The sequence below is a fragment of the Hyla sarda genome, chromosome 2, assembly GCF_029499605.1.
Source record: "Hyla sarda isolate aHylSar1 chromosome 2, aHylSar1.hap1, whole genome shotgun sequence".
Lineage (NCBI taxonomy): Eukaryota > Metazoa > Chordata > Amphibia > Anura > Hylidae > Hyla > Hyla sarda.
In genome coordinates this window covers 232,189,094-232,201,231 of record NC_079190.1, presented here as the reverse complement: position 1 = coordinate 232,201,231, position 12,138 = coordinate 232,189,094, and positions in this window count along the sequence as shown.

The window sequence follows — 12,138 nt, the reverse complement described above, 5'->3', positions numbered from 1 at the left end:
CTCCCAGCTTGTCCTCACTGACAGTAGCGGGACACAAGCTGACAGTGGGAGGATTTTTCCTCCAGCTGTGAGTCCTGAGCTCACAGCTGTCAATCAAGGAAGTGTGTCCATGACATGGTGATGACGCATGGACACAGAAGGACTAGTATGTGCCCAAGCAGGCAGGGGGAGCAGTTGTTTGACTGGCTTTTTCAGTATGAAATACTGAACATTTTCTAATGAAAGCAATTACAAAATCTTTTTGTTTTGCATTCTTTACAACATATCAAAAGTTTTTGTATCTGACAGTGCTCATTTAAACAGATTTGTAAATTACTTCTATTTAAAAATCTTAATCCTTCCAATAATTATCAGCTGCTTAAGTTGAGTTGTTCTTTTCTGTCTGGCAACAGTGCTCTCTGCTGACATTTCTGCTTGTCTCGGGAACTGCACAGAGTAGAAGTTAGCTATGGGGATTTCCTTCTTCTCTGGATAGCTCCTGAGATAGGTGTCACCAGGGAGCACTTAGACAGAAAAGAACAACTCAAATTCAGTAGCTCATAAGTACTGAAAGGATTAAGATTTTTTTCATAGAAGTAATCTACAAATCTATTTAACTTTCTGGAACCAGTTTAATTGAATAGTCCTGGAAACCCCCATTGTCCTGTATTTGTATCTTCTGGACTTAACTGAAAGAAAAAAAATTGGTGGTTTGTGATATTACAATTTAAAGGTTTGTTAAAAGAATTGACTAAACTTATGCGTAGATGCTTACAGGAAGCTTATGTGTGTTCACTCAGTCCAAGGAAACAGGAGGAATAATAAGTATCCTACTGATCCGTCTGCTAGCTGACAGCCGGCATCAATTACTGTGCATCTAAACTTGTAGCAATGTGCCTAATTAATTCTATTCTTCTTCACTTTAATGTAGAGCTAACTAACCAAGTGCTGTCATAGATACAAGTGTATCCACCATTACAATTTTTTTCTAAGAAATCGTCAGTATAAATGATTTCTAGCAACCCTTACTCCTCTACAATCTGAATGTGATCACTAAGGAACCTACAAGGATCAGGGTCCTAGTGCTTGCAGCAGACAACTTCATGGGGTTTGAGTGGTGGACTTACTACCATTTGGGCACTCTAAGATAGTCCAGACCAGTAAGGGACCCAGCAATAAAATGTTTAAACGTGCTTGGTAAAGCATGTTAACCTTGCAGCTTCCCTATCCAGGTTGTGAGCTAAACATATTTCTACCCACAAGCATCGGGTTATCCAGTTATTCCAGACAGCAGATAACTCGGATATTTTGGACAGTGGGAAAACCATCCACATTCTCATTCCTCCTAGGCACTAATGTGCAACCCACTAACCAGTACCTTGGCTCTCAACTAAGAAAGTAGGTTAACCATACTTCAGACACCACGTGAATCACCCTCTCTCTTTCCTAGAAACAGCTACATCTGCCTACCTTTGCCCTAATACTATGGGACACTGGGTCAAAAAGGTCTGCTCTATGTGGAGGCCAAGTAACATCCTAAAATTCCAGCACATTCTCTTCCCAGTTCACCTCTTTTAACCTACATCTGCTTCTCCCACCCTGAAAAAACAAATTACCAGTCTCTACAGCTGTTTGTTCTAGGCATTGTTGGCTTCCTTAGTAGTTAGATATTAATAGTCTAGAATCTATCAATGTATTTGGTAAGAAAGTTCCTGCTCTCCGTCACTGCACTGACTAATCATGTCCTAATAAATTTCAGTATCCATCTTGCTGTTCCTCCTCACGCTCTAGTCCTCCCGCCCTCTACTTATCTTTGTTGCCAACATCTCTGGCACTTGCCCAATAATATTACTAGACGATAGACTTGGTTACCAACCTGTAATAAACATGATTGACCACTTTAATGTTTAGCACATTGGGTCTTCTTATGTCACCTGCCTGCCAACCCCAGCAAATTCTTAACAAAACTGTGACTCTACGTACATTATGGCATTCCTTCATGATGAAAAAAAAAAGAATATATTTAAAAAGTAGATGATATCTCATTCTCAGATTCTTAACACACTTTTTTAATGACAGTACCATGATAACAGTGATTGGTAAACTATGTAACAAAAAAAAAACACAATAGTGTAAATGCCATGTAATCAAGCATTATAAGAAAAACCACAACCACTAAGGGTCTTTTCACACGTACAGTATTCTTGGCAGATTTGATGCGCAGGATTTGAAGCTGTGTTCAGTCATTCAGTTCACATTGAGAACTGCAGCAGAAAATCCTGCACATCAAATCTGCACAGAATACTGTACGTGTGAAGAGACCATAAACAAGCCAGATTTAGGCTACTTTCACACTGCCATTGTCACACAGGGGAGAGTAGCGGGGAAAAAATTACTGCAAGTGCTATTCCCGCTGAAAACAACAGCACCCGACGGAACCCATTGACTATCATGGGATCTATCAGGACCCGTTAAAGGCAACAACAAAAAAAGAGAGCTTAACAGCAGTTCTCGACGGGGCACAATTGGCAGTGTGAAAGTAGCTTTATTTATAAAGGCTCAGAAGGGAAGATTTATCAAAACATGTCCGGAGGAAAAGTTGCTATGGGCAACTCAGCAACATTTCCTCTGGACAGGATTTGATAAATATTCCCCGGAGTACACAGAATCCCAGGCATTTCACCATCTTTCATCTTCACTGCCCATTATAGTGCTAAAAACGTTTAAACCTTTTTATGGCTGTGGATTTATTTTTGGTAGCCAATCAGATAACCCAAGTACCCTGGGCAGTTCTATTGCTGAATTGTCTGATACATTTGGGGCTGTTTCCTACAACAGAGAAAACCGAAGCCAATTATGTGGATGTTTGGACTCATCATAGAGAAGGGTATTCCTGAGGGGGCTTGGGGCGCTTGCATTGTAATTTAATTTTATATAACAATTATAATGTCAATTAATATAGTATATCTTTCAATAAGGAAGGTGGCAAGGCATTAGCATAGAAAACTCAAAGTAGTAAAGCAGTATGCCCTGAAAACAGAAAATGCTGAATAAATGGGTAAAAACAAGTCAATGTTGTGACAGAACAATAGTAAATCAGTTGAATAAAATGGGATTTGCATATAAAAATGGCAAATGAAAACCAGCACCTAAACAGAAGTATAGAATGTAGGATAAATGTGATATTTAGTGATGATGGTGGAAATTTTGTCAGTTGTCATTCTAATAATTTGTCTAAAGAAAGCGAAAAGAACCAGGGAAGATGGCAATCAATACCTCAACAGTGAGTAGCACATTATATTATGGGCAGGTTGCCACCATGTTAAAATACTGCTCATGCTTTATTAGGTATTGTCTTCCAGATGCATGGCAGAAAGCATAACACACCACATTTACTCTAGGTAGGTATCAAGTGCACAGGTGTATTTGGGGTGCATAGGGTGAGCACACATAAGTGAATTAGAGGTTGTATACAGAGGGTATATGATATGTACACTGCTCCAAAAAATAAAGGGAACACTTAAACAACACAATGTAACTCCAAGTCAATCACACTTCTGTGAAATCACACTGTCCACTCAGGAAGCAACACTGACTGACAATCAATTTCACACGCTGTTGTGAAAATGGAACAGACAACAGGTGGAAATTATAGGTAATTAGCAAGACACCCCCAATAAAGGAGTGGTTCTGCAGGGGGGGACCACAGACCACTTCTCAGTTCCTATGTTTCCTGGCTGATGTTTTGGTCACTTTTGAACGCTGGTGGTGCTTTCACTCTAGTGGTGGTAGCATGAGACGGAGTCTACAACCCACACAAGGGGCTCAGGTAGTGCAGCTCATCCAGGATGACACATCCGTGTGAGCTGTGGCAAGATGGTTTGCGGTGTCTGTCAGCATAGTGTCCAGAGCATGGAGATGCTACCAGGAGACAGGCCAGTACTTCAGGAGATGTGGAGGAGGCCATAGGAGGGCAACAACCCAGCAGCAGGACAGCTACCTCTGCCTTTGTGCATGGAGTAGCACTGCCAGAGCCCTGCAAAATGACCTCCAGCAGGCCACAAATGTGCATGTGTCCACTCATACCACCCTCATGGAGTCTGTTTCTGACTGTTTGAGGGCCTGATGTCCACAGGTGGGGTTTGTGCTTACAGCCCAACACCATGCAGGATGTTTGGCATTTGCCAGAGAGCACCAAGATTGGCAAATTCGCCACTGGCGCCCTGTGTTCTTCACAGATGAAAGCAGGTTCACACTGAGCACATGTGACAGATGAGTCTGGGGACGCTGTAGAGAACATTCTGCTGCCTGCAACATCCTCCTGCAGGACGAGTTTGGCGGTGGGTCAGTAATGGTGTGGGGTAACATTTCTTTTGGGGGCCGCACGGCCCTCCATATGCTTGCCAGAGGTAGCCTGACTGCCATTAGGTACCGATATGAGATCCTCAGACCCCTTGTGAGACCATATGCTAGTGCGTTTGGCCCCGGGTTCCTTCTAATGCAAGACAATGCTAGACCTCATGTGGCTGGAGTGTGTCAGCAGTTCCTGCAAGAGGAAGGCATTGATGCTATGGACTGGCCCGCCCGTTCCCCAGACCTGAATCAGATTGAGCACATCTGGGACATCATGTCTCACTTCATCCACCAACACCACGTTGCACCACAGACTGTCCAGGAGTTGGCGGATGCTTTAGTCTAGGTCTGGGAGGACATCCCTCAGGAGACCATCCACCAGCTCATCAGGAGCATGCCCAGGTGTTGTAGGGAGGTCATACGGGCACCTGGAGGCCACACACACCACTGAGCCTCATTTTGACTTGTTTTAAGGACTTTACATCAAAGTTGGATCAGCCTGTAGTGTGGTTTTCCACTTGGATTTTGAGTGTGACTCCATATCCAGACCTCCATGGGTTGACAAATTTGATATCCATTGATAACTTTTGTGTGATTTTGTTTTCAGCACTAGAGATGAGCGAAGTTACAGTGATTCCATTCATCACAAACTTCTGGCAGTTGCTGACTTTGCCTGCATAAATAAGTTCAGCTTTCAGGTGCTCCGGTGGGCTGGAAAAGGTGGATACAGTCCTAGGATACTCTCTCCTAGGACTGTATCCACCTTTTCCAGCCCACCGGAGCACCTGAAAGCTGAACTGTGCAAAGTAAAAATGCTAACTCCCATGTTAAAAAAAAAAAAATGTATACGGTTTAAAACTGTTTTTCCCCCGGACCAAAAAATGTGGTTTTGGGTGCGGGTAAAAAAAACGGACAAAACCAGACGCAAAACGGACTAAACCAGATGATGCGTTTGACATATGGTTTACAATGTTAAGTCAATGCATATGGTTTTCTATACGGTTCCATATTTTAACTTGAAATCGTATATGGGAACTGTATAGCAAAAACGTGGTGTGCATGCACCCTTATTCAGACAAGGAGAATCAGAACCTGGTGCTTGGACCTGTGTGAAGTTGGCACTCCATGTTTGCAAAAGATGAATATAAATACACAATTTGTTTGTGCCAGAAAAATGAGCGTTTGTGCCGATTTGGTTCCTGGAATATTGCGCGTTAGATTTTTATGAAGCCCCACCCACTTTCCACACCATGTTGTTAAATTTTAAAAACAAATACACCATTCGTTTGTGCCGCATGTGTGTTGGTATGTGCTTCAAAAATGAGCGCTTGTGTCGCTTTGGTTTCCGAGATATGGCGCGCTAGATTTGCTGGTACCCCATCCAGGCAAGGATTAACGCTGCACCAAAAAATGTAGTAGTCATCAGAGAAGTTAATTTGCATTAACGGATTAACGTAGCACTATGGTTTCTTATGACATACACATTGTTATTACTTCATACACCGCAACCGGTCAGTGATGAGAAGAGGTTATAACTGGCAGAGGTGGTAATGTCTGTATCTGCGTCTCAGCTACTTGAGAGGTAACTCCAGCAACGTCATTGGGATGTCATAGGGACGTCCATTCTATGTACATTTCATCATGCAGAATGGAGGTTATTGGCTGAGCAGCTTTAGTTGACACTCTCAGCTGTTGAGTGGGGATAGCTTCAGCTTCCACCTTTTTCAGAAGCTTGACACTAGCCCACTGACCTGGAGGGGACCGCACATTAGTAAAGAGTTTGCGCCATCACTGGGGAACAAGGTCAGGGTACTCCTGGATTTATAACCTCTACAGCCAAGCGCTAGTGCCATCGGTTGTAGTAATTCTTTTTTGATGGATGTACAGAAACCCAAACCACAACTTATGTGATGTAACTGCAAAATGAATAAATAGAAAGTTGCATCCGGTGGAGGAGTGTGGACAGACATTAAGAGTGTGTTCACACTAAAGAATTTCTAAACTGAACTGTGCTAGTGAATTCCAGTTCAGCAGAGTCCTACTCCTGTCAATGGGATTCCGTGGGACCATGCACACTACGGAATTTAAAAAAATAAACATGTCCATCTTTTCAGCAGAATTCTGTGCAGACTGCAAAACAGCCTATGGGGACTGGCAATGTTTGTGCGGTCCTAGCGCCATTCTCAGAATCTGCACCATGAATTTCTCCAGAAAGAGAGGAGGGGGGAGGAGGCATAGCGCTGTGGTCGTCAGTCACTCTGTCTAGAAAAGGTGCAAAAATCACCCCTCTATGCACAGAAAACTGTCTAAAGACAATGATAAAAGTCAGCCATAATGTGTTTGCAAATAAGGCTGTTCTCGTCTGCCCAATTTCTCTGTGGCTTACCATCACTAAATAAAAATAATATGAATGCTTTCCGAAGTCCCTGGCCTTATCTTAAAGGGGTTATCCAGGAAAAAACTTTTTTTTATATATCAACTGGCTCCAGAAAGTTAAACAATACTTCAGTACTTATGAGCTTCTGAAGTTAAGGTTGTTCTTTTCTGTCTCAGTGCTCTCTGATGACACGTGTCTCTGGAACCACCCAGTTTAGAAGCAAATCCCCATAGCAAACCGCTTCTAAACTGGTCGGTTCCCGAGACACGTGTCATCAGAGAGCACTTAGACAGAAAAGAGCAACCTTAACTTCAGAAGCTCATAAATACTGAAAGGATTAAGATTTTTTAATAGAAGTAATTTACAAATCTGTTCTGGAGGTCTTTCTGGAGCCAGTTGATATATAACAATTTTTTTTTTCCTGGATAACCCCTTTAAATCTAGAATAGCACCATGATTGAACTAAAGTTTCTTTGCTCACGTAATAGTGTTGCAGATATCTACCAAGACAGTTTAGCATATTAGTTAAAATAAGTAAGTACACTTGATTTAACCTGGAGTCTCTCAGCTAGTAGTCAAATTGTTAAGTATACATTTGCTTAGGCCTTTCCCCAAGGTACAGTGTGTGGTGATAAAATGCCCATCATGGGGGGGGCATCACAAGCAGGAAATCTAAATGAATGGGGTCTAGTAAGGAACAATTTATACATTTTTCTTATTATAAAATTGCTATGGCTAGCTGGTGTTTTTCAATTCTTCTTCTCTCCTTTTATCCATGCATCAGTTACAGTGATTTGCGACACAAACTCAGCACAAACAAATAGTGTATTTATTTTCCAGCAAATCTAGTGTGCAATATTTCAGAAACCAAAGCGGCACAAACGTTAATTTTTGTGGCACAAACCAGCACAAACGAATGTATTTCTTTTTAAAGTTTAACAACAAGAGGTGGAAAGTGGGCAAGGTTTCAGCATATCGCGCGCGCAATATCTCAGAAACCAAAGTGGCACAAACTTTCATTTTTGCAGCACAAATGAATGGTGTATTTGTTTTTAAAATTTAAGAACATGGGGTAGAAAGTTTGCGGGGCTTCATAAAAATCTAATGTGCAATATCTCAGGAACCATAGCGGCAGAAATGCTCATTTTTGTGGCACAAACGCAGCACAAACGAATGGTGTATTTATAGTCATCTTTTGCAAACAGGCGATGCCAACAAGTGGTGGTTGGACCTCCAGCAGACATACATTTTAATCCTATGTAGGACTGCCATCAGATATTTTGAGGCCCCTTACACGGCTTGTAGTCTGCCCCCATAGGGTATTATGCCCCTCACATTACCCCCATTGTATATTATGCGTCTTACATTGTCCTTCATTGTATATTATGCCAAACATTTTGCCCCCATTGTATATTATCCCCCTCATATTGCCCCAATTGTATATTATTCCCTCATATTGCCCCCATTGTATATGTATATTATCCCCTCTCATTTTGTCCCCATTGTATATTATGCTGCTCATATTGCTACCCTTTCTATATTACCCCCTGATATTGCTCCCATTTCTATATTATCCCTCTCATATTGCTCCCCAAGGGCGTAGCTTGAAACCACCTGCTCCCCTGAGTAGCTTGGTAGGTAGCTAGCCAGTTAGGTAGGTAGATAGGAAGACAGCCAGGTAGGTATGCAGAGGTAGTTAGGTAGAGAGATAGCCAGGTAGCCAAATAGGTAGGTAGCTAGGTCGGCAGGTAGTTTGGTAGAAAGATAGCCAGGTAGGTAGTCAGGTATGAAAACAGGAAGGTATAGCCAGATAGGTAGATAGATTGCTAGGTAGGTATGATAACATGTAGGTAGGTAGCTAGGTTGCCCGGTAGGTAGCCAGTTAGTGTACTAGGTTGCCAGGTAGATAGGTAGCTAGGTAGGTAGGAAGACAGTAAGACAGTTAGGTAGATACGAAGTGGGAATACACTCAGGTAGGAAGACAGTAAGGTTGGTAGACAGGAAGTCATGTAGATACCTAGGTGGGAATAGAGTCAGGTAGATAGACAGCAGGTGGTGGAAAAAACACTCAGAAAGTAGCATGGTTAATAGTTTTTCTCAACCAGGGTGCCTCCAGCTGTTGCAAAACTACAACTCCCAGCATGCCAAGACAGCCAAACACTGTCCGGGCGTGCTGGGAGTTGTAGTCTTGATACAGCTGGAGACACCCTGGTTGGGAAACACTGCTCTTTGTTTGGAGAGTGAGTTTTTCTGAAATGGATTTTGGGGGGCATGTCACATTTAAGAAGCTCCTATGGTGCCAGAACAGAAAAAAAAAAAAATGGCATACTATTTGGAAACTACACCCCTCAAGGAACATAACAAGGGGTACAGTGAGCCTTAACACCCCACAGGTGTTTGATGACTTTTCGTTAAATTTGGAGGTGTACATTTTTTTTCTTTCACTAAAATGCTACTTTTCCCCCAAATGTTTTATTTTTACAAGGGGTAATAGGAGAAAATGCCCCCCAAAATTTGTAACCCCATCTCTTCTGAGTATGGAAATACCCCATGTGTGGACATCAAGTGCTCTGCTGGTGCACTACAATGCTCAGAAGAAAAGGAGTCACAATTGGCTTTTGGAAAGCAAATTTTGCTGAAATGGTTTTTGGGGAAGCATGTCGCATTTAGGAAGCCCCTATGCCAGAACAGCAAAAAAAACAGCAAAAAAAAACAAAAACACATGGCATACTATTTTGGAAACTATACCCCTCAAGGAACATAGCATGGGGTACAGTGAGCCTTAACACCCCACAGGTGTTTGACAAATTTCCACTAAAGTTGCACAAATTTTATTATTTTCACTAGAATGCTGGTGTTACCCCATGGAAGAGAAGAAGCACATGTGCAGGGGGCCTCCAGCTGCTCCAAAAGTCCAATTAGAAAATTAAAACTTCACTTTTAATCCAACATCTTAAAAACAGAGGATATCCATAATGTAGAAGATATAAAAGATGAACACCGACGCGTTTTGAGCCTGTATCGGCTCTTAGTCGTGGCACATAACATTGTGGGCAAATGCCCCTTATATAGTGTGACTCCAAATGAACCCAACGGAAACCAGGTGAACCAGGTCCCGGAAGAACAATGACGTAGATCGGTTGTAAAACAACTATAAAACATGGACTGGACTGATCATCATGCATAAGATAAGTATATAGCAATGAGTGGTACGTACATCATGATTACTTGCATTTGTATAAGTCAGTGCTCGTGATACAACATAACTCATGTGCACGTGACCTAACTCAGAAATCATAGGGTTGTTAGAAAGTTGAATATGCGCATAAAAAAGTCTTGTGCGTACAAAACATCATTTGCAAAAAAGCACAACTAAAAACGCAAGGTGTGAACACTCAGGTATAGAATGGATGACATTTGAATTTCAAAAAATCAAGTGATTACGTAGGACAATATATTCCAACAAAGGAAAAGTAGATGGAACGTACATCACAGGTGTCCAAAATATAATATATGTAGCACAGATCCATATGCGGTATACAGTCCACAGCATATTACTTTTGTAAGTTGTTGCTGGAAATGGACTGTGTTAACCTCATATGGAAACCGTAAGTGACAGAATTGTAAAGTAGGTATGTAACATGTCTCAGTGTTGTGTGCCAGAGTTACATATATTACAAGAGAATGCAACAATAAATTGTTCACCAGATCTCTGAAACATCCATGATACATCGTATCCTATGTCTCTGACACCACAGTACCAATCGCCTCAAATCTGAGCCAACCGCATGAAAAAAAACACATTTATGACCTGTAAATTAAATTGTACACATTTAAAGGACTACAATGTTAGTTATTCATCAGATCTCAGAGCTGGAGTGTTCATAATTCATCACATACCATATCTCTAACGTCACAGTATTAAACGCATCACTTCTAAATAACCGCAAAGTTACGTATCTGGATATTCCCTTGCTATGACAGCGACACATGAACATCAGTAACTGAAAACTATGCCGGTGTTAATTGTATTACGAAAGTATGCTCGGTCACAAATCAAATGTTTAGAAAGTGGGGTTCTTAGCTAAAACACATTATTAATAGATATACATAAGATCATGTTTTGTGTTCATGCTGTTGGGGAAGCGTGAATCCAAAACAAGGATCCAATACGCTTCACGGGACCTCAGTTTGGCCATTCGATCTCCTCCCCTTCGGCATGAAAACACCTGTTCTATCGCTGTAACCCTAAAGCCTTCCTGAATCATTTTGATGTTGCTCCCGGAGATATCTAGTTAATCCGGATACAGAGCAGTTGCTCGTTAAGGTATTAATAGTACACCGAAAATGTTCGGCAATCCGCCTTTTTAACTTCCTAGCTGTACTGCCTACATATTGTTTCTGGCAGAGAGTACATGTGATTAGGTAAACTACATACGTAGAATTACAGTTGATTAATGTTTTGATGGAATGTATTTTTTTCGTAATGGTTGATGAAAAGGTAGAGATATTAGACATAAGGGTGCATCATATGCATCTAGTCGCATTACATTTGTAGCAGCCAGTGGTTGCTAGCCAGTTTCTGATAGGTTCTTTTGATACAAATTCACTGGGAGAAAGGAGGTCCCTCAGAGACAATCCCTTCTTTGCTACATAGCGAGTACCATGTTCCAACAAATGAGCTGTAGTTTCATCTTGAAAAAGAATGGGTAGATGTTTTATTAATATAGTACATATCTCCTGAAAATCGCTGCTGTATGGTGTAGAAAAAGTGGCCATATGTATAGGTTCAGTTTCTTGGGATTGTGTTGTGGGTTCTTCCAGATACATCTCCCTATTTCTAGAGTCCACTATACATTGTGCTCTCTTTAGGGTGGATTGTGTATATCCCCTCTTTTTGAGACGATTTCCAATGTCCTTGCAAGTGGATTAATATACTGGTGTTGTCGAGGATGCCCTTTTGGTTCGTATAAGCTCCCCAATAGGGAGATTGCGGATGGTGTGTTTGGGATGATTACTTTTGGCATGCAGTATGCTGTTGCCTGACGTGGGCTTTCGATATATTCTGGTATGGACTATTTTTTTCTCTACATCTCCTGTTAAGGTAACATCAGTTGATATGTGAATTTCAGAATGTGTAAATTTTGATTAAGATAATTCACAAATAAGGCAGCTTCTTCATCAGATCCTCGCCACACCAGGAGGAGGTCATCTATATACCTGCCATACCACCCCACTAGGTGGTGGTAGATGTTGTTGGCTGCATACAGATAGACCTCCTCCCAGTGGGCCATGTACAAATTGGCCAAGGACGGGGAGAACTTGGCTCCCATCGGACATCCGGTGATTTGAAAGAAAAATTGTCCATCAAAAGAAAAGAAATTGTGTTTTAACACAAAAAGCAACACATTGAGCATATACTGTTTGAG